Source organism: Lynx rufus, unplaced genomic scaffold (assembly GCF_022079265.1).
Source record: "Lynx rufus isolate CCGP_SWC_20201006 ecotype Redwood Valley unplaced genomic scaffold, mLynRuf1.p SCAF_13, whole genome shotgun sequence".
In the NCBI taxonomy this organism is placed as follows: domain Eukaryota; kingdom Metazoa; phylum Chordata; class Mammalia; order Carnivora; family Felidae; genus Lynx; species Lynx rufus.
The window spans coordinates 55,594,130-55,617,180 of record NW_025814827.1 but is presented as its reverse complement, the minus strand read 5'-3'; the positions used below and the strand labels follow the sequence as shown (position 1 = coordinate 55,617,180).

At 50.2% G+C, this 23,051-nt stretch overlaps 5 non-coding genes across 5 annotated transcripts; 2 read left to right on the top strand and 3 right to left on the bottom strand.

Moving 5' to 3' along the window:
* Window positions 1-1,165: 1,165 nt before the first annotated feature.
* TRNAY-GUA (transfer RNA tyrosine (anticodon GUA)) lies at window positions 1,166-1,255 on the bottom strand. The gene is given in 2 exon segments: window positions 1,166-1,201; window positions 1,219-1,255. It is a non-coding gene; the product is annotated as a tRNA-Tyr (tRNA).
* A 3,373-nt stretch (window positions 1,256-4,628) lies between these two features.
* Window positions 4,629-4,792, top strand: LOC124509021 (U1 spliceosomal RNA). The gene has a single exon (XR_006961382.1). It is a non-coding gene; the product is annotated as a U1 spliceosomal RNA (small nuclear RNA).
* An 8,427-nt stretch (window positions 4,793-13,219) lies between these two features.
* On the bottom strand, window positions 13,220-13,383 carry LOC124509010 (U1 spliceosomal RNA). Its single transcript, XR_006961371.1, has one exon. It is a non-coding gene; the product is annotated as a U1 spliceosomal RNA (small nuclear RNA).
* Window positions 13,384-16,756: 3,373 nt separating this feature from the next.
* On the top strand, window positions 16,757-16,846 carry TRNAY-GUA (transfer RNA tyrosine (anticodon GUA)). Its single transcript is given in 2 exon segments — window positions 16,757-16,793; window positions 16,811-16,846. It is a non-coding gene; the product is annotated as a tRNA-Tyr (tRNA).
* A 4,377-nt stretch (window positions 16,847-21,223) lies between these two features.
* LOC124508998 (U1 spliceosomal RNA) lies at window positions 21,224-21,387 on the bottom strand. The gene has a single exon (XR_006961364.1). It is a non-coding gene; the product is annotated as a U1 spliceosomal RNA (small nuclear RNA).
* Between the last annotated feature and the right edge of the window lie 1,664 nt (window positions 21,388-23,051).

Genomic DNA, 23,051 nt, shown 5'->3' with positions numbered 1-23,051 from the left:
CCGTGAATTTGTGCGCCCGACCGACTGTGACGACAGCTGCCCCCGTCTCACTCCACCCCTACTCCCACTCTTCTGCGCCCCGACTCTGACTCTTAAGTCTGCGTTTTGCCGCCACACTCCACCCCACCCCCCCCACCCCCGCTCGCCCCCGCCCCTTTCTGCATACAGGTGGAGACCCCAGCGGTCCGGTCGGTCCGTGGCCAGAAAGCGGGTAAGATAGAAATATTTCATCCATCTCCCTCTCCCTCCGTCCGATGTAGCGGGAGAATCGGTACGGGTGGATTTACCACCCGTGCACAGAGTGTGAGTAATCACTGCTCTCTCAGCGGGAGCGCCCCCAGCCCCGCCATCCGTGGCTACAAGAACAGGTGCGAAGGCACGGGAAAACGGAAGTGCACCCGGACCACCGCCCTGTCCTCAGACTGACAAGAAACCTGAAGGGGCCGCTGAAGTTCTCGTCACGACTGGCAAGGCCCATGAGGGGGGCCCTGCTGCATTTCGTTTCGGCCAGTGTCAGCTTCGATGCAAGCGCACAATTGGCGATGGCTTGGAAAACCTCAGAGTGACAGTTCTGTCCCACAAGTAGATTAAGCTGGTCGGGGAAGAGGGTTTTCTGTCTCCGTAGAGCTGTATATTTATAGACCCTATGAGAAACAGGGAAGGAGGAGACAGAGAGACTGCAACTGGGAGCGACCGACGCAGCGACCGTCCTCGGAGGCAAGGCAGGAGATCGAGGAGGGGGAGTTTTCATGAAGGACGCCATGGTTGTTCCCGACCCGTGTGACGACCTGTACCCTTGTCAGCCTCGAGGGCTTGCCGAGGGCAGAACCTCTTTGCCCACGCGTTTGTCTGGAGCGGGAGCAGTGGGCGAATAAAAGTGGGGAAGGGCGCGGGACGGCGTGGGGCTGAGACAAGGCAGGAGCGGCGGGGACGTGGAGCGTCCACGGGCACGTGCAGGTAAACTGCGGGAAGAAGGCGCAGGTGTGTTCCCTGGCGGCAGCACACGAGCAGACGTAGGCAGGTGTTCCGTAAAGGTTTTACTTACTGACTTTGGCCTGTGGGAGAGGGGCTGCCGCGAGGCTGCAGGTGCCCGGGCGGGGCAGAGTTGGGGCGGGGCGCTGGGGGGCGGTGCCCCCCGCCCCGTGGCGCAAAAGCGTCAGGCACTTCCTTCGAGCCGGAATCGAACCAGCGACCTAAGGATGCCCACACGTATCCAGCCTACAGTCCTCCGCTCTACCAGCTGAGCTATCGAAGGGTGCACGCTGACAGGCCCGGGTCATTGCTTCTTCTTGAAATGACGGAGGCCACCACACTGGCAAGCCGGAGGTCCGGCATGCCTTGGCGTGGTTGGAAGGCCCTTTAGAAAAAAGAGCAGGGCCGACGCCGCCCCAGCGCCCCTTTCCGGGCAGAGGGAGCATATCCCCTGCGTTTGGCGGCTGCCCGGCCGGTGGCCCCAGCCTCCCGGGTCGCGATTGTCAAGATGCCTGGGCCGGGGCTCTCGCCTGTTGCATTTCCCCTCCCGGCGCTCCTTTCTACAGGTGGGGACTACAGCGGTCCGTGGCGGCAGTGGCGAGGAGGGGCGTCGGTGAAGCTCGCGTGTTGGTTGTGCGGGGGTGGCCTCGCGGAGGAGCGGAGGAGAACCCACTGGGATGGGCACTAGGTAGGCGGCTGCGAACCGCCTAACCACCTGCTGGTTTTTAAATGCCTTTAGTTCAAAATAATCCTTAGGCCAAAATGACATTTTTTTGGTGTGGCAGATTATGCCACCATACGAAGGCAATATCGTCTTGCCTGGATTATGCAAGCCTCCTGAACTAACTGACTGATTTCCCTGCTTTTGTCTTTAACAGCCTGATTTCTTATTTTTTATTAACAACGATAATAATAATTATAATGGTAATTATTATTTTGGGTGCCAAGCGGAGTGGGAGGCGGAGGACTCAGATCAAGGCACTCCTCTGCTCAAAACCTCCCAGCTCGGGGTTGCCTGGCTGGCTCAGTCAGTAGAGCATTTGACTCTTGATCTTGAGGTTGTGAGTTCGGGCCCCCGAATTGGATGCTGTGTGTATGTGTGTGTGTTGTGTGTGTGTGTGTGTGTGTGTGTGTGTGTGTGTGTTCCTTCTTCTTAAGATTTTATTTTTAAGTAACCTCTACACCCATCTTGGGTCTCCAACTCACGACCCCAAGATCAAGAGTCGCATGCCGCACCCACTGAACCAGCCGGGACCCCGATGTAGACCTTACTTCAAACACTAAACAAAACAAAAACTTTTGGTTCATTCACATTTAGAGTGTTACAATGATCTGCGCAGAGCGGAGTGGTCTGTGGAGATGCCTGATGGTCTGTTCTGAGGAGCAGCCAGCAGCATGATGGACCCGGCCAGGGACCACTTACACCTGAGATGGACTACAGAAAAACACTCCCAGAGATGGAAGTCCAAGTCAAGAGCGTCACCTGTACCCAAGGAGATGGCGGCAGCAGCAGCAAGTACCTGTGGTCGATTTCCAGGCGGACCTGAGATAGGTATTCTCAGCCGAGATGCCAAGAGGTGGTTAAAGTGGTACTGGAACATCTAGGTAGCTGATTTCCAAGTGAAGTAAAAATATTATCCATGGGGGGCGGGGGTGGTGATGGTGTGGGACCTCTTACAATGATCTACAAGACCCTCATGATCTTATCTCCAACCTAGTCACCTCTCTGACCTAATTTTGTACAACTCTTCAGTTTTGCGCTGGACACAGGGCCTCCTTGCTATTCTCCACACACAGTCCTACCTGGGCCTTTGGGCTAGCCGACCTTTGTGCCGGGGATGCTTCCTCTCCCTCCCCCTCCCCCTCCCCCTCCCCCTCCCCCTCCCCCTCCGTGATTGACTCCCTCACCTCCTTCAAGTCTTTGCTTGAAGCATAGCACCTTCTCGTGTAACCTCTTCTGAGCACCCACTAACAGCTAACACACTAATTAATTTACCTATTGTGTCCATTGTTGATTTTCTCCCACTCCCTCTGCCCCTTCTACAAAACATGAATGCCAAGAGGCCTTTTTGTTACCAGTTCCTCAAAGTGTCTGGCACAACAACAAACAGTTGTTGAATGGGCAAACAATGTCATCAAAGAGAACAGAAAATAAAAGGAGGGTCCAGGAGCCAGGGTTCAGCCAGGGGGAAGTGCCGGGTTATCTTGTTTCATCACCAGAGACTTTCTTAGGCTGAGAGCTGCAGAACTCTGAACACATAAGGACTGTTCCTGCACTGAGACTGTTTCCTGCACTGAGACTGGACCAGACTCTAGCATAGCTTCTAGCAGCACAAGGTTCTGTCCCTAAGTTTGACTTCCAGCCTGGGGAAGTTAAACACCTGACACAGGCCCCCAACCTGTGTTGTAAATAGGGCATTTATTAAAAAGGGCTTGCGATTGTGAATGTGGATCTCTTACAACTCTGAAGGGTCCCTCCCATCTCATGGACTTTGAAATGTGATGGGGAAGGAAGTAGGGCCTATCTCCCAGTCTGTGGGAGGAGAGCATCCTCAGTTCAGTAACTGCCAGCTAACAAACACAACCGCCTAACAGCAGTTACACCGAACTACCCTTTGTAACCTTTCACTTCTCTGACTGGACTGAGCCCGCTTCCTCTCATTCTTCCGGGAAAATGCCCAAATCACCTCCGCACAAATCGGATTGGAGCTCAGCTCTTTCCCCTACTGTCAGTAGTCACTGAATGACATCTTTTTTCACCACTTTACTTACTGTCTGCTGCGTTTACCTTTGACGGAGTCCAAGTCAGAAAGGACCAGAGGGCACTTGGTGGGGCCACCCTGTGTGCGTGGTGGGGTGGTACGAGGGGGAAAGGGCTGAAGGGCACCTGACCCTGGCCGCCCGGGGTCTCGGGCGACACGACTGGCTGCGGTTGAAGGGCACTGTTTAGCGTTTTATTTAGTTTTTCGTTCTTCAACACTTAGAATCCTGGTTTTTCTTCTAGCGTTACTAGGTCAGGCTACTGCAGGTTACTGAAGCCCTTTTATTCAGAAAGTCGCCATGGCTAAACATTGCCACGACTTCTTACTAGGGCAGCTGAGCACTTAACGTCAAGCGGCAGAAAGACCTTTCCTGAGTTTTCGATTATATTTGAAAATGAGTTTCGAACAAGCGAGGACAAAAACGGGCCGAAAGTTTCTTTTTGTTGAAAGGCAGGTTGACACCACATCCGAGCCCTGACCCGCCACCACTCCCGCTGGGCGCCGGGCGACCCCCGCCTTCTCGGGTCTCGCTGCTAGGTCCCGGACCCCTCGCCTCCTGCCCACCTGCGCCCGCTCCCCCCGGCATCGGCGGGTCTGCGCGGCCACTAGCACATCCGTTGTCCCAGAGCCGGAGACCGGATGCGGGGGACGTCATGGCAAGGCGTGGCGTATGTAGATGAGCATGCGCGCATTGGCTGCCGGTCCCGGACAGCCTGGGCGCGCACGTCCCGCGTGGGGGCTAGGCAAAGGCGCCCGAGGTTGTTTTGCCGTCGAGCGAGGTTGAGGCGGGGGACGTGCAGGGAGCGCGGGGTGCGGAGGCGGCGTGGAGGAAGTGACCGTGTGTGTGAAGCGCGGCGAGCGCGAGGGTGTGGGTCGAGGCGGGGCGAGCAACTCATACTTACCTGGCAGGGGAGATACCATGATCACGAAGGTGGTTTTCCCAGGGCGAGGCTTATCCATTGCACTCCGGATGTGCTGACCCCTGCGATTTCCCCAAATGTGGGAAACTCGACTGCATAATTTGTGGTAGTGGGGGACTGCGTTCGCGCTTTCCCCTGGCTTAGTGCGTTTCGAAGAACAGACCGCCCGTATGCTCGCTGTTTTCCGGGCTTTTTGTTTCTTTTTTCGGGGTGGGCGCCTGAGACGCCGGTGGTTGCGCCGCTGGTAGCCTGGCTGTGTATAGTGTGTATGCTTTGGTGCGGTGGGGCTTCTGGCCTGACCTGCTTTGGGGGGTCATGAGGGTTTTAGCGCTGGCCGGTGCGGTACCTAGGGCCGTTTCGGTGCTTGCTCTAGTTCTTAAAGCAGGGTTTGGTTTCTCGTTACGTTGCGGGCGTCACGCGCCAGAAGCTTGGCCTTGTTTTGAAGGGTTAATGCCCACCATTAACAGGGCCAAGCCTTGGCGGGAGTAAGTAACTATGCTAGAAAGCTCCAGCTGGCCCGGTCACGAACTCTCAACTGCCTTCTTTGCACCTGCTGGGGGTGTGATTTTACCATGACTATTTCTGGAGCTGGAAGTAGTTGCATTGGCTGGTGGAGGTGAAAGAAACACTCACCAGTGGGGTTTACTTACTTCTACGGTTTTGTATAGTTTTAAGAAAGATTCCTTCCGGTCCCCATCAGTCAATTCGGTTAAAACATTTTTGTGTCAAATTTAGGGCTGGGGTAGCTCTCTGGATACATACTGTATTAGTTTTACTTTGGTATTACTAGCCAAAGAAAGATTACTAACGGAGATGGCCCGGCCTTAGCTCTGCCAATAATCACCAATAATTGAATTGTTGTTGGACCTCTGGTAACTGTACGAATCATTTATACCTTGTCAGTTGCGTTCAGTACCAAAGTCAGTTATTCTAGAAAGCTTCAGTGTCAAGTCCTTGTGAAAACCATAGTCCAGTTCTGAACCTGAAGTGCTACTGGCTTCACTTGGAAAGCGTGAATCCAACTGGTTTTTTCTTTCACTTTTCTTTTCTTTCACTTTGATAGCTACATAAGTGACCCCAGTGAGCCTTTTCAGAAAGGGTAGCAGCTGCTTGCCACAGCGTAGAGGCACACCGGGGCAGGCACCCCCCCAGGGCACTGGCATCCGGAACTGAGAAATATGCTATTGGTTTAGAGTCTAATCCCCAAATTGGAGTTAAGCCTCCACTAGGACCAACCTTTAGTTTCATGACAAAATAAGTGGAAAAGGTTTTCAAAATTTGGGAAAAGTTGAGGGGATGACTCTTTAATAGCTGGTTTCATTTCTTCACAATACTTTTTCTAGGAACCAAACCATCCACAGGATCTCGGGAATTACCGTGCAATGTTTTGTCACTGGTTTCGCCTGTTCTGTAAAAGCTGAAACCTACTACTACTGTCTACGATACCCTACCTAGTCCACCAAATTTAAATTTTCTTTTTTTGGTAGCAGACTGGTTTACTGCAAAATTTTGAGACTTTGAGATTGTAACACGTTGCAGCCCTCTCCAGCTGATAACACGTCCTAAATATTTTACTTCAGTTTCACAATATTGCAACGTGTCTAGTGAGGAGGCCTTATGTCCCTTTGAGGGAAGGGATTGTAACAAAGCCAAAGTGTCCATTCCAAGAACGTTATTGACCTTTAATTTGGGAGGCTACCAGCAAATCATCTACATATTGAATAATTAATTGTAGATCCCGCTAGTGGGACTGTAAATGTCCTGATTTCCTTCAGAAATCTTTTCCATAAATATGGGATCCCGTAAATAAAAGCAAAAAGAATTTAGACTTGTCCACTAGAGGGACAGAAAAACAAGCAGAACATAGATCAGCTACAGAAATAAGCTTTGCAGATGACAGTGCTTAACGTCAAGATCATTGCAGAGTTAGAAACTATAGGAGTTAATGGTAATGGAGTAACAAATTTATTTTTCTAAGATCTTATACAAATCTATATACTGGTCAACCATTTCATCTCATAGATAAATGTCTCCTAGACTCTTTATAGACAGTGCTCTTTTAAAATGATTAAAATATCTCGTTTTTCTAATTCTTTTATCACTGGTTTTATTCCTTCTAATTGAGTTCTTAACAAAGGGTATTGTTTTACACCTGAGTATGGCTTATCTTTTTGTTAAGTTATTTTTATTGGTTCTATGTCTCTAAATGAGTACCATTATTCCCTAAGGCCCAACTCCATACATCTGTTTCTTTTCGGCTCTGTCTTCTCCAAGTGCAGTGAGAGACTGTCACTCTCCGCCACACACCCCTTTTCTTTCAGAAGGCACATACTTAGCAAATAACTGGGGACCTTTTCCTCCAGGGAGCTTCACCAGTATTCCATCTATATAATACAGAGTATGCTAGCCTTTACTTTGCACAGCAAGTCTTCCCCAACATGCTAACAGGAGAATCAGGACAAAGTGAAAACATTATGTTCCTCAGTCAGAGGACCTAGCTGTATAGGAACTGCAGAGGAAAAGGAACAAGTAGAAAGGTGACCTGAAAAACCAACAACCTATATTGTTCTCTCACCAGCTAGAACAGAAGACATTTCCAGGAAATTGCAGAATAAGCAGCAACAGTATCTAGCAGGAAAAGTAAGGCTATATTAGGCCAAGGAAAGTCTTTGACACACAAAGTTGGTTCACCAGTTCCCACCTCTGAGATTCTCTTAATCACCCAAATTTGAACCATTTACTGGTCCTTGCTTCCTTCCTTCCTTCCTTCCTTCCTTCCTTCCTCCCACCCTCCCTCCCTCCTTCCCTCTTTTCTTCCTCCCTCCCTCCCTCCCTCCCTTTCTCCCTTCCTTCCTCCCTCCCTCCCTTCCTTCCTTCTCAAAGTTAGCTAACATATCGTGCAATAATGGCTTGAGGATTAGAATTTAGTGATTCATCACTTACATATAACACCCAGTGCACATCCCAACAAGTGCCCTCCTTAATGCCCATCACCCATTTAGCCCACCAACACCCCCAACACCCTCCAGCAACCTTCAGTTTGTTCTCTGTACTTAAGAGTGTCTCCTGGTTTGCCTCTCTGTTTTTATCTTATTTTTCCTTCCCTTCCCCTATGTTCATCTATTTTGTTTCTTAACATTCCACATGAGTGAAATCATATGATGTTTATCTTCCTCTGACTTATTTTGCTTAGCATAATACAGTCTAGTTCCATCCACGTTGTTGCAAATGGCAAGAGTTCATTCTCTTTGACCGCCAAGTAATATTCCACTCTGTGTGTGTGTGGGGGGGGGGGGTGGTGTGTGTGTGGTGTGTGGTGTGTATGCGCGCGCATGCGCACGCCACATTTATTAAAATTTTTATTTATTTTTAAATTTACATCCAAATTAGCATATAGTGCAACAATGATTTCAGGAGTAGATTCCTTAGTGCCCCTTACCCATTTAGCCCATCCCCCCTCCCACACCCCCTGTAACCCTCTGTTTGTTCTCCATATTTGAGTCTCTTATGTTTTGTCCCCCTCCCTGTTTTTATATTATTTTTGTGTCCCTTCCCTTATGTTCCTCTGTCTTGTCTCTTAAAGTCCTCATATGAGTGAAGTCATATGGTTTTGGCTTTCTCTGACTAATTTCACTTAGCATAAATACCCTCCAGTTCCATCCACGTAGTTGCAAATGGCAAGATTTCATTCTTTTTGATTGCTGAGTAACACTCCATTGTGTGTGTGTGTGTGTGTGTGTGTGTGTGCGTGTGTGTGTGTGTGTGTATACCACATCTTCTCCATCCATTCATCCATCGATGGACATTTTGGCTCTTTCCATACTTTGGCTATTGTTGATAGTGCTGCTGTCAACATTGGGGTGCTTGTGTCCCTTCAAAACGGCACACCTGTATCCCTTGGATAAATACCTAGTAGTGCAACTGCTGGGTCGTAGGGTAGTTCTATTTTTAGCTTTTTGAGGAACCTCCATACTGTTTTCCACAGTGGCTGCACCAGCTTGCATTCCCACCTACAGTGCAAAAGGGTTCCCCTTGCTGACATCTTCCTGAGTTAAAGAACCATCCAGAGGCATGTTGATGCCTGTCCTGCTATAGGTAAGCCAGGAGTCCATACTAATTATTTCTTAGTGGAGGGTTCTGTCCTGATTCCTCTGTTCCTGAAACCTCTTTGTTCTCTGTGGTCTCTTTCTACAATCCCTCTTCCTATGTCTTGGCTTGTTCGACTAATGACATACATATAGCTTTCCCTTCTTCTTTTGCTCCCTTCATAGGTTTTCCACAGTAGGGACTATACCCTTTAGTGAATAGTTCTGAGCAGCTAACAACAGCAGTTTTAAATTCCTTCATCTTTCTCCTCCTTTAAATTGTCCCAAACAACACTGCTGAGGAGATGTGGACAATTGTGTGACCTTGCCAATCCTCCTACCATTCCCTTGAGTTTGGATAGTAAGAGAGCTAGGAGAAAGGTGGTTAGACTGAGAGCAATTATGATTTGCACCTGGATCCATGCTGGTACATTGTGAGAAATTTCGAACAGCAAACTCCTGATGGAAATCAGTAGGGAAACTAAGGTTTGCTGGGAACACCACTGTAATTGCTCCTGGCTTACCTATAGCAGGACAGGCATCAACATGCCTCTGGATGGTTCTTTAACTCAGGAAGATGTCAGCAAGGGGAACCCTTTTGCACTGTAGGTGGGAATGCAAGCTGGTGCAGCCACTGTGGAAAACAGTATGGAGGTTCCTCAAAAAGCTAAAAATAGAACTACCCTACGACCCAGCAGTTGCACTACTAGGTATTTATCCAAGGGATACAGGTGTGCCGTTTTGAAGGGACACAAGCACCCCAATGTTGACAGCAGCACTATCAACAATAGCCAAAGTATGGAAAGAGCCAAAATGTCCATCGATGGATGAATGGATGGAGAAGATGTGGTATACACACACACACACACACGCACACACACACACACACACACACACACACAATGGAGTGTTACTCAGCAATCAAAAAGAATGAAATCTTGCCATTTGCAACTACGTGGATGGAACTGGAGGGTATTTATGCTAAGTGAAATTAGTCAGAGAAAGCCAAAACCATATGACTTCACTCATATGAGGACTTTAAGAGACAAGACAGAGGAACATAAGGGAAGGGACACAAAAATAATATAAAAACAGGGAGGGGGACAAAACATAAGAGACTCAAATATGGAGAACAAACAGAGGGTTACAGGGGGTGTGGGAGGGGGGATGGGCTAAATGGGTAAGGGGCACTAAGGAATCTACTCCTGAAATCATTGTTGCACTATATGCTAATTTGGATGTAAATTTAAAAATAAATAAAAATTTTAATAAATGTGGCGTGCGCATGCGCGCGCATACACACCACACACCACACACACACCACCCCCCCCCCCACACACACACAGAGTGGAATATTACTTGGCGGTCAAAGAGAATGAACTCTTGCCATTTGCAACAACGTGGATGGAACTAGACTGTATTATGCTAAGCAAAATAAGTCAGAGGAAGATAAACATCATATGATTTCACTCATGTGGAATGTTAAGAAACAAAATAGATGAACATAGGGGAAGGGAAGGAAAAATAAGATAAAAACAGAGAGGCAAACCAGGAGACACTCTTAAGTACAGAGAACAAACTGAAGGTTGCTGGAGGGTGTTGGGGGTGTTGGTGGGCTAAATGGGTGATGGGCATTAAGGAGGGCACTTGTTGGGATGTGCACTGGGTGTTATATGTAAGTGATGAATCACTAAATTCTAATCCTCAAGCCATTATTGCACGATATGTTAGCTAACTTTGAGAAGGAAGGAAGGGAGGGAGGGAGGAAGGAAGGGAGAAAGGGAGGGAGGGAGGGAGGGAGGAAGAAAAGAGGGAAGGAGGGAGGGAGGGTGGGAGGAAGGAAGGAAGGAAGGAAGGAAGGAAGGAAGCAAGGACCAGTAAATGGTTCAAATTTGGGTGATTAAGAGAATCTCAGAGGTGGGAACTGGTGAACCAACTTTGTGTGTCAAAGACTTTCCTTGGCCTAATATAGCCTTACTTTTCCTGCTAGATACTGTTGCTGCTTATTCTGCAATTTCCTGGAAATGTCTTCTGTTCTAGCTGGTGAGAGAACAATATAGGTTGTTGGTTTTTCAGGTCACCTTTCTACTTGTTCCTTTTCCTCTGCAGTTCCTATACAGCTAGGTCCTCTGACTGAGGAACATAATGTTTTCACTTTGTCCTGATTCTCCTGTTAGCATGTTGGGGAAGACTTGCTGTGCAAAGTAAAGGCTAGCATACTCTGTATTATATAGATGGAATACTGGTGAAGCTCCCTGGAGGAAAAGGTCCCCAGTTATTTGCTAAGTATGTGCCTTCTGAAAGAAAAGGGGTGTGTGGCGGAGAGTGACAGTCTCTCACTGCACTTGGAGAAGACAGAGCCGAAAAGAAACAGATGTATGGAGTTGGGCCTTAGGGAATAATGGTACTCATTTAGAGACATAGAACCAATAAAAATAACTTAACAAAAAGATAAGCCATACTCAGGTGTAAAACAATACCCTTTGTTAAGAACTCAATTAGAAGGAATAAAACCAGTGATAAAAGAATTAGAAAAACGAGATATTTTAATCATTTTAAAAGAGCACTGTCTATAAAGAGTCTAGGAGACATTTATCTATGAGATGAAATGGTTGACCAGTATATAGATTTGTATAAGATCTTAGAAAAATAAATTTGTTACTCCATTACCATTAACTCCTATAGTTTCTAACTCTGCAATGATCTTGACGTTAAGCACTGTCATCTGCAAAGCTTATTTCTGTAGCTGATCTATGTTCTGCTTGTTTTTCTGTCCCTCTAGTGGACAAGTCTAAATTCTTTTTGCTTTTATTTACGGGATCCCATATTTATGGAAAAGATTTCTGAAGGAAATCAGGACATTTACAGTCCCACTAGCGGGATCTACAATTAATTATTCAATATGTAGATGATTTGCTGGTAGCCTCCCAAATTAAAGGTCAATAACGTTCTTGGAATGGACACTTTGGCTTTGTTACAATCCCTTCCCTCAAAGGGACATAAGGCCTCCTCACTAGACACGTTGCAATATTGTGAAACTGAAGTAAAATATTTAGGACGTGTTATCAGCTGGAGAGGGCTGCAACGTGTTACAATCTCAAAGTCTCAAAATTTTGCAGTAAACCAGTCTGCTACCAAAAAAAGAAAATTTAAATTTGGTGGACTAGGTAGGGTATCGTAGACAGTAGTAGTAGGTTTCAGCTTTTACAGAACAGGCGAAACCAGTGACAAAACATTGCACGGTAATTCCCGAGATCCTGTGGATGGTTTGGTTCCTAGAAAAAGTATTGTGAAGAAATGAAACCAGCTATTAAAGAGTCATCCCCTCAACTTTTCCCAAATTTTGAAAACCTTTTCCACTTATTTTGTCATGAAACTAAAGGTTGGTCCTAGTGGAGGCTTAACTCCAATTTGGGGATTAGACTCTAAACCAATAGCATATTTCTCAGTTCCGGATGCCAGTGCCCTGGGGGGGTGCCTGCCCCGGTGTGCCTCTACGCTGTGGCAAGCAGCTGCTACCCTTTCTGAAAAGGCTCACTGGGGTCACTTATGTAGCTATCAAAGTGAAAGAAAAGAAAAGTGAAAGAAAAAACCAGTTGGATTCACGCTTTCCAAGTGAAGCCAGTAGCACTTCAGGTTCAGAACTGGACTATGGTTTTCACAAGGACTTGACACTGAAGCTTTCTAGAATAACTGACTTTGGTACTGAACGCAACTGACAAGGTATAAATGATTCGTACAGTTACCAGAGGTCCAACAACAATTCAATTATTGGTGATTATTGGCAGAGCTAAGGCCGGGCCATCTCCGTTAGTAATCTTTCTTTGGCTAGTAATACCAAAGTAAAACTAATACAGTATGTATCCAGAGAGCTACCCCAGCCCTAAATTTGACACAAAAATGTTTTAACCGAATTGACTGATGGGGACCGGAAGGAATCTTTCTTAAAACTATACAAAACCGTAGAAGTAAGTAAACCCCACTGGTGAGTGTTTCTTTCACCTCCACCAGCCAATGCAACTACTTCCAGCTCCAGAAATAGTCATGGTAAAATCACACCCCCAGCAGGTGCAAAGAAGGCAGTTGAGAGTTCGTGACCGGGCCAGCTGGAGCTTTCTAGCATAGTTACTTACTCCCGCCAAGGCTTGGCCCTGTTAATGGTGGGCATTAACCCTTCAAAACAAGGCCAAGCTTCTGGCGCGTGACGCCCGCAACGTAACGAGAAACCAAACCCTGCTTTAAGAACTAGAGCAAGCACCGAAACGGCCCTAGGTACCGCACCGGCCAGCGCTAAAACCCTCATGACCCCCCAAAGCAGGTCAGGCCAGAAGCCCCACCGCACCAAAGCATACACACTATACACAGCCAGGCTACCAGCGGCGCAACCACCGGCGTCTCAGGCGCCCACCCCGAAAAAAGAAACAAAAAGCCCGGAAAACAGCGAGCATACGGGCGGTCTGTTCTTCGAAACGCACTAAGCCAGGGGAAAGCGCGAACGCAGTCCCCCACTACCACAAATTATGCAGTCGAGTTTCCCACATTTGGGGAAATCGCAGGGGTCAGCACATCCGGAGTGCAATGGATAAGCCTCGCCCTGGGAAAACCACCTTCGTGATCATGGTATCTCCCCTGCCAGGTAAGTATGAGTTGCTCGCCCCGCCTCGACCCACACCCTCGCGCTCGCCGCGCTTCACACACACGGTCACTTCCTCCACGCCGCCTCCGCACCCCGCGCTCCCTGCACGTCCCCCGCCTCAACCTCGCTCGACGGCAAAACAACCTCGGGCGCCTTTGCCTAGCCCCCACGCGGGACGTGCGCGCCCAGGCTGTCCGGGACCGGCAGCCAATGCGCGCATGCTCATCTACATACGCCACGCCTTGCCATGACGTCCCCCGCATCCGGTCTCCGGCTCTGGGACAACGGATGTGCTAGTGGCCGCGCAGACCCGCCGATGCCGGGGGGAGCGGGCGCAGGTGGGCAGGAGGCGAGGGGTCCGGGACCTAGCAGCGAGACCCGAGAAGGCGGGGGTCGCCCGGCGCCCAGCGGGAGTGGTGGCGGGTCAGGGCTCGGATGTGGTGTCAACCTGCCTTTCAACAAAAAGAAACTTTCGGCCCGTTTTTGTCCTCGCTTGTTCGAAACTCATTTTCAAATATAATCGAAAACTCAGGAAAGGTCTTTCTGCCGCTTGACGTTAAGTGCTCAGCTGCCCTAGTAAGAAGTCGTGGCAATGTTTAGCCATGGCGACTTTCTGAATAAAAGGGCTTCAGTAACCTGCAGTAGCCTGACCTAGTAACGCTAGAAGAAAAACCAGGATTCTAAGTGTTGAAGAACGAAAAACTAAATAAAACGCTAAACAGTGCCCTTCAACCGCAGCCAGTCGTGTCGCCCGAGACCCCGGGCGGCCAGGGTCAGGTGCCCTTCAGCCCTTTCCCCCTCGTACCACCCCACCACGCACACAGGGTGGCCCCACCAAGTGCCCTCTGGTCCTTTCTGACTTGGACTCCGTCAAAGGTAAACGCAGCAGACAGTAAGTAAAGTGGTGAAAAAAGATGTCATTCAGTGACTACTGACAGTAGGGGAAAGAGCTGAGCTCCAATCCGATTTGTGCGGAGGTGATTTGGGCATTTTCCCGGAAGAATGAGAGGAAGCGGGCTCAGTCCAGTCAGAGAAGTGAAAGGTTACAAAGGGTAGTTCGGTGTAACTGCTGTTAGGCGGTTGTGTTTGTTAGCTGGCAGTTACTGAACTGAGGATGCTCTCCTCCCACAGACTGGGAGATAGGCCCTACTTCCTTCCCCATCACATTTCAAAGTCCATGAGATGGGAGGGACCCTTCAGAGTTGTAAGAGATCCACATTCACAATCGCAAGCCCTTTTTAATAAATGCCCTATTTACAACACAGGTTGGGGGCCTGTGTCAGGTGTTTAACTTCCCCAGGCTGGAAGTCAAACTTAGGGACAGAACCTTGTGCTGCTAGAAGCTATGCTAGAGTCTGGTCCAGTCTCAGTGCAGGAAACAGTCTCAGTGCAGGAACAGTCCTTATGTGTTCAGAGTTCTGCAGCTCTCAGCCTAAGAAAGTCTCTGGTGATGAAACAAGATAACCCGGCACTTCCCCCTGGCTGAACCCTGGCTCCTGGACCCTCCTTTTATTTTCTGTTCTCTTTGATGACATTGTTTGCCCATTCAACAACTGTTTGTTGTTGTGCCAGACACTTTGAGGAACTGGTAACAAAAAGGCCTCTTGGCATTCATGTTTTGTAGAAGGGGCAGAGGGAGTGGGAGAAAATCAACAATGGACACAATAGGTAAATTAATTAGTGTGTTAGCTGTTAGTGGGTGCTCAGAAGAGGTTACACGAGAAGGTGCTATGCTTCAAGCAAAGACTTGAAGGAGGTGAGGGAGTCAATCACGGAGGGGGAGGGGGAGGGGGAGGGGGAGGGGGAGGGGGAGGGAGAGGAAGCATCCCCGGCACAAAGGTCGGCTAGCCCAAAGGCCCAGGTAGGACTGTGTGTGGAGAATAGCAAGGAGGCCCTGTGTCCAGCGCAAAACTGAAGAGTTGTACAAAATTAGGTCAGAGAGGTGACTAGGTTGGAGATAAGATCATGAGGGTCTTGTAGATCATTGTAAGAGGTCCCACACCATCACCACCCCCGCCCCCCATGGATAATATTTTTACTTCACTTGGAAATCAGCTACCTAGATGTTCCAGTACCACTTTAACCACCTCTTGGCATCTCGGCTGAGAATACCTATCTCAGGTCCGCCTGGAAATCGACCACAGGTACTTGCTGCTGCTGCCGCCATCTCCTTGGGTACAGGTGACGCTCTTGACTTGGACTTCCATCTCTGGGAGTGTTTTTCTGTAGTCCATCTCAGGTGTAAGTGGTCCCTGGCCGGGTCCATCATGCTGCTGGCTGCTCCTCAGAACAGACCATCAGGCATCTCCACAGACCACTCCGCTCTGCGCAGATCATTGTAACACTCTAAATGTGAATGAACCAAAAGTTTTTGTTTTGTTTAGTGTTTGAAGTAAGGTCTACATCGGGGTCCCGGCTGGTTCAGTGGGTGCGGCATGCGACTCTTGATCTTGGGGTCGTGAGTTGGAGACCCAAGATGGGTGTAGAGGTTACTTAAAAATAAAATCTTAAGAAGAAGGAACACACACACACACACACACACACACACACACACACAACACACACACATACACACAGCATCCAATTCGGGGGCCCGAACTCACAACCTCAAGATCAAGAGTCAAATGCTCTACTGACTGAGCCAGCCAGGCAACCCCGAGCTGGGAGGTTTTGAGCAGAGGAGTGCCTTGATCTGAGTCCTCCGCCTCCCACTCCGCTTGGCACCCAAAATAATAATTACCATTATAATTATTATTATCGTTGTTAATAAAAAATAAGAAATCAGGCTGTTAAAGACAAAAGCAGGGAAATCAGTCAGTTAGTTCAGGAGGCTTGCATAATCCAGGCAAGACGATATTGCCTTCGTATGGTGGCATAATCTGCCACACCAAAAAAATGTCATTTTGGCCTAAGGATTATTTTGAACTAAAGGCATTTAAAAACCAGCAGGTGGTTAGGCGGTTCGCAGCCGCCTACCTAGTGCCCATCCCAGTGGGTTCTCCTCCGCTCCTCCGCGAGGCCACCCCCGCACAACCAACACGCGAGCTTCACCGACGCCCCTCCTCGCCACTGCCGCCACGGACCGCTGTAGTCCCCACCTGTAGAAAGGAGCGCCGGGAGGGGAAATGCAACAGGCGAGAGCCCCGGCCCAGGCATCTTGACAATCGCGACCCGGGAGGCTGGGGCCACCGGCCGGGCAGCCGCCAAACGCAGGGGATATGCTCCCTCTGCCCGGAAAGGGGCGCTGGGGCGGCGTCGGCCCTGCTCTTTTTTCTAAAGGGCCTTCCAACCACGCCAAGGCATGCCGGACCTCCGGCTTGCCAGTGTGGTGGCCTCCGTCATTTCAAGAAGAAGCAATGACCCGGGCCTGTCAGCGTGCACCCTTCGATAGCTCAGCTGGTAGAGCGGAGGACTGTAGGCTGGATACGTGTGGGCATCCTTAGGTCGCTGGTTCGATTCCGGCTCGAAGGAAGTGCCTGACGCTTTTGCGCCACGGGGCGGGGGGCACCGCCCCCCAGCGCCCCGCCCCAACTCTGCCCCGCCCGGGCACCTGCAGCCTCGCGGCAGCCCCTCTCCCACAGGCCAAAGTCAGTAAGTAAAACCTTTACGGAACACCTGCCTACGTCTGCTCGTGTGCTGCCGCCAGGGAACACACCTGCGCCTTCTTCCCGCAGTTTACCTGCACGTGCCCGTGGACGCTCCACGTCCCCGCCGCTCCTGCCTTGTCTCAGCCCCACGCCGTCCCGCGCCCTTCCCCACTTTTATTCGCCCACTGCTCCCGCTCCAGACAAACGCGTGGGCAAAGAGGTTCTGCCCTCGGCAAGCCCTCGAGGCTGACAAGGGTACAGGTCGTCACACGGGTCGGGAACAACCATGGCGTCCTTCATGAAAACTCCCCCTCCTCGATCTCCTGCCTTGCCTCCGAGGACGGTCGCTGCGTCGGTCGCTCCCAGTTGCAGTCTCTCTGTCTCCTCCTTCCCTGTTTCTCATAGGGTCTATAAATATACAGCTCTACGGAGACAGAAAACCCTCTTCCCCGACCAGCTTAATCTACTTGTGGGACAGAACTGTCACTCTGAGGTTTTCCAAGCCATCGCCAATTGTGCGCTTGCATCGAAGCTGACACTGGCCGAAACGAAATGCAGCAGGGCCCCCCTCATGGGCCTTGCCAGTCGTGACGAGAACTTCAGCGGCCCCTTCAGGTTTCTTGTCAGTCTGAGGACAGGGCGGTGGTCCGGGTGCACTTCCGTTTTCCCGTGCCTTCGCACCTGTTCTTGTAGCCACGGATGGCGGGGCTGGGGGCGCTCCCGCTGAGAGAGCAGTGATTACTCACACTCTGTGCACGGGTGGTAAATCCACCCGTACCGATTCTCCCGCTACATCGGACGGAGGGAGAGGGAGATGGATGAAATATTTCTATCTTACCCGCTTTCTGGCCACGGACCGACCGGACCGCTGGGGTCTCCACCTGTATGCAGAAAGGGGCGGGGGCGAGCGGGGGTGGGGGGGGTGGGGTGGAGTGTGGCGGCAAAACGCAGACTTAAGAGTCAGAGTCGGGGCGCAGAAGAGTGGGAGTAGGGGTGGAGTGAGACGGGGGCAGCTGTCGTCACAGTCGGTCGGGCGCACAAATTCACGGCCTTACTTACACAGGCAGCTGGCCTGTGGGTTCTGACCAGCTGGCTGACTTAGCGCTGGGCCCTTAAGGCTAAATTGGCAGGGCCTGAAGAGGGAGACACTGAGGGCCTGTCAGAGAGAGCACCCATCCAGGAGAAAACGGGCTTCATCCTGGGGACAGAGACAGGTTGTTGGGGCTGCGGGTGGGTGCAGAGAAGAACGCCAGGGAAAGGTCCTTGTTCTCTTTCCTCCTGTGGGAAGGAAACTCCAGAGACTCAAAGTACAGTTGGAGCGCATCACAGAGGGGGGCTGGCGGCGGAACCGCACCGGGAGTGTGGCTCTCTGAGGCCTCAGGGACCCGGCTACTGCCATCCCTGACCTCTGAGACCACAAACGCCTTTTCGGTTTTAGTTCTGCCTCCCAAACTGGAGACTGCGTTTCCCCCGGCCCCCCGCCCTTCCTCTTGGTTCGCTCCCCAGCCCAGTCTCAGTGCTACTGTCCCACTGCCTCCACGGGTTCAGGAGGCCCTGCCTTTGAAGTCCAACAGTTGACCTTCGGGAAGCCACAGAGAGACCCCAGCCTCTAATGTCACCATCTACAGGCAGAGACCAGCAGACAGGCACCAAAGATAAAACCTCAACCACCTTCACTGGATGTGCCTGCCCCCCCCCCCCCCCCATGAGATGTGGAGGTGTGGAATCCCTGGGGACCTAGCTTTGGCGCTTTGGGGGAATAGCAGGGTGAGGGGTGGAGGGGGGAGGTGGGTTTTGGCATCCAGCAAATGCAAGAGTGGGCCCTAGCATGGCCGACGCTTCCTGTCCGGGGTGTCATGGGGAGTAGCCGGTGCTTCCAAGGTACCGCCCCACATCCTTGCAGGCACAGCAGTGCCTGCCACCCAGTCAGGCAGTGGCGACACAGTCAAGGGAAGGCCACGTAGATGTGACCTGTTGCGCCTCTGTGGGACTTTCACTGGGTGGGTGGGTGGGCACACACCCGAGGGGATGTTAAAATACATGGAGCCAGGGCAAGGAGTCCAACCCCGGCACTGGTGTTCTCTTCTCCCCCGCCTTTGACTCCAGTGCCTCTCCAGGAAGTCCAAAGCACCTTGACCTATTTCAGGAAGTAACCACCTCCCTCAAAGGAATCCAGGTCGGTGCGCACAGGAGGGTCAAAGGAGCCAGGCCACCAGACTGGCGGACACGGCTGGGTATCAATCGGCCTCATCATGCCCTGAAACATGGAGCTGTGCCAAAAAGTAAAGCAATGTGCCACTGATGTGGACATGTCAAGCACACAAGAGCCATTTTGAAAGGGTTCCCACTGGCCAAATCGAGATCATGATAATAATCGATCATAGGGGCGCCTGGGTGGCTCAGTTGGTTAAGTGTCTGACTTCCGCTCAGGTTATGATCTCACGGTCCGCGAGTTCAAGCCCCATGTCAGGCTCTGTGTTGACAGCTCAGAGCCTGGAGCCTGTTTCAGATTCTGTGTCTCCCTCTCTCTCTGTCCCTCCCCTGTTCATGCTCTGTCTCTCTCTGTCTCAAAAATAAATAAACGTTAAAAAAAATTTTTTTTTTAAATAAAATAAAAAATAATGGATCATAATCCGTGGAGTAAAACAGGTGCAGGGCCTAAATGCAATCACACATCAGTATCCGTGAACGCTAAGCACCACCGGATCTTGGCCTCCAGCTACACAAAATGGAAAAAAAAAAAAAAAAAAAAAAAAAAAAAAGGAACCAGGGCTCCTTGGAGACCCACCTAGCCACTTCTTTGGGTTTTCATGTTACTATGGGGTCTCCCACGTACATGGAAAAAATCTGTATGCTTTCCTTCTGATATTCTGTTTTACGTCCAATTTAATGCTCAGGCCCTGCTGGAGACCCTAACAGGGTAAAAGTAAAGTTCTGTCTCCCCTACACCTTGAACCAGAGTGAAGCATGATGGAAGAACAGAAGAGGAAGGCATGGGAGAAAACTAACTAAGGTGCATACCCCTGACTTACCTTTTTCTGATGGTTTGTAAAATGATCCCATTCTTCTAAAGTGAGAAGGGGCTGAACCAGGCTAGGTTGGAGGCCGATGGGGTAGACTGGTGGGTGGATCCTCACAAACTGTGAGATCGTGACCTGAGCCGAAATCAAGAGTCAGGATGCTTGACTGGACTGAGCCACCCAGGCGCCCCAGAAACTTTTTTTTTTTTTTTTTAATTTTTTTTTCAACGTTTATTTATTTTTGGGACAGAGAGAGATAGAGCATGAACGGGGGAGGGGCAGAGAGAGAGAAGAAGACACAGAATCGGAAACAGGCTCCAGGCTCTGAGCCATCAGCCCAGAGCCTGACGCGGGGCTCGAACTCACGGACCGCGAGATCGTGACCTGGCTGAAGTCGGACGCTTAACCGACTGCGCCACCCAGGCGCCCCCTTTTTTTTTTTTTTTTTAACCCCGCGATCTATAAGTTAATTAATGAAGCATATACTAAAAGCCTATTATGCCGCCATGCACTGTTGTAGCCAAGTATGAATGGAGCAACCAACAAAATAGACAAGAATCTCTGGCCTCGTGGAACTTCCCTCTCAGGGGGTATAGTTAGAAAACTAAAATGCAGGGGTCCTGGGTGGCTCAGTCCGCTAAGCGTGGGGTTTGGGCTCAGGTCCTGAAATCACGGTTGGTGAGTTCGAGCCACGGATCTGGCTCTGTGCTGACAGTTCAGAGCCTGGAGCCTGCTTCAGATTCTGGGGCTCCCTCTTTCTCTGCTCCTTCCCCGCCCACGCTCGCTGGCTGTCTCGAAAACCAAACACTAAAAATTTTTCGGAAAAAAAGACAAAGCTAATAAGATGTTAGATCGGTTCTCCAAGCGTCTCTGGAACCAACTGGGAGTCCCGTAGTATATAAGTGGCTGCTATCTAGTTTGGCAGATTCTGTGAAAGTAAGGGGTCTATAAAACGTTGCTGCGTCCACGCGCTCGTAACCAGCCAGCCCCCACGAGACCAGGCGATGCTGAAACTACGGGCCCGGGAGCACGCATTGAAAGCGGCTGCCAGCTTCCAAAGCAAAAGCGCTTTAAGGAAACAACGCGAGAGAAAAAAAAAAACAACAAACCCAGGACACTGCCGGGACTGCTGTCCCGACGCCATGGACGTTAACCGTGGAGAGCTAAACGTCCAGAAATACGTTCACTGCGCCCACACGGGCGACAAAAAGTTGCGCCTGTTTTTTGCAAACCCAAATAACCAGGGGAAAGCGCGAACGCAGTCCCCCACTACCACAAATTATGCAGTCGAGTTTCCCACATTTGGGGAAATCGCAGGGGTCAGCACATCCGGAGTGCAATGGATAAGCCTCGCCCTGGGAAAACCACCTTCGTGATCATGGTATCTCCCCTGCCAGGTAAGTATGAGTTGCACGCCTCGCCTCGACCCACACCCTCGCGCTCGCCACGCTTCTTACACACGGTCACTTGCCTCACGCGGCCTCCGCGCCCCGGCTGCCCGCAGCCCCCCCTCAGCTCCAACCTCTCCCGTCCGCAAAACAACCTCGGGCGCCTTTGCCTAGCCCCCACGCGGGACGTGCGCGCCCAGGCGGTCCGGGACCGGCAGCCAATGCGCGCATGCTCATCTACATACGCCACGCCCCGTCGCCCGAGTGGGCGGAGGAACTTCCCACCCTTGGGGGACGAAAGTAGAAGAACCGGGGGAGCCTGGCTGTGATTCTTCCAGTTAAAATGAACATTAGTTTGTAGTTCTCTTATTTATTTTATTTATTTGTTTTTTAATTATGACGTGGATTCATGAGCAGATGGCTAAGAAAGGTTTCTCCAGACGTTTCAGTGCAAAAAGGTGTTGTTATTATACGTAGCACCAGCACAGCACCCGGTGGGCAGGCAGAAAGAGCTGCACTGGGCTTGTGAGGAGTGACTTGATGATATATTTTTAAATTTGTGGAGGGAGGGGGGATAGAGATCAAGTAAGTTTCCAAGGAATTTTGAAGCAAGGCTTTCAGGACCCTGAGGGGCTAGCTGCTGTCATGGTAAGGTTGCTTTTAGCTTTTAACGAAATATAAACATTAAGGCACTACGGCAGCCGTGAGCTCCTTGAGGAAGGTCACGCTCTGCATGTTTCAGCTCTCTATCAGTGGGCTGCAAGCTGTAAGGAGATCTAGTTTAAGCTACGTTTCTCTTGCCTTCGTTTCCCTCATCAATCTGTACACCCATGTAGGGCTAGAACTCTTCACTCACAGTCCCATGGTCTACCAACTGAGCCAGCCAGGCACTGCACAGCAGTTTGCAGTTTGCAGTTGGATTGAGGGGTTTGATTTTTGTCACCGTTTTTTTCTAACATTTTCCCCACTGAGAAATCACAGTCTTTGCAAAGGCTGGTGAGCCCTCGTTTGGGTTTTCTAGTTTGTTTACTTTTTTCTTTGGCTGACCTTGTGGCCTCCAGGAGGTTAGGACAGGGTTGCTTGACTTGTGGGTTCGCTTTAGGTATGACACATCGACTGTGTTAAGTGGGGGGGGGGGGGAGAAAAAGGCCCCCAAATATATGTAGTATGCTACCGTTTGTGTAGGAAAAGTGTGAAAACAAGAAAATTATACAGTCTTGCCAAAAGAAACAGAAGACTAGGGACACCTGGGTGTCTGACTCTTGACTTCAGGTCAGGTCAGGTCAGGATCCCAGGGTCGTGGGCTGGGCACTGAGTGTGGAGCTTGCTTAAGATTCTCTCTCTCTCCCCCTCTGCCCCTCTCCCCTTGTCCCCGACTAGCACTCTCTAAATAGATAAATGATGAAATTGCCTGGGGGGGGGGGGGAGTGGAAGGAGAGAGTGATGCTTTTCTGAGTACACCTTTCTCTGTAATTTTGACTTCTGGAATTCTATTAATATTTTACATATATTTTTTAATCACAGGGGGAACATCCCTAACGTTGAACATAAGCATAACTGAACCTAGCGATCTGAGATGAATAGTGTAGCCACACTGGAAGAAAAAAAAATAACCAACTGAAATGACTTTTGGGCGCAGTACATCGACTATAAACATCTTCAAGTCCGAAGACAAGAACTG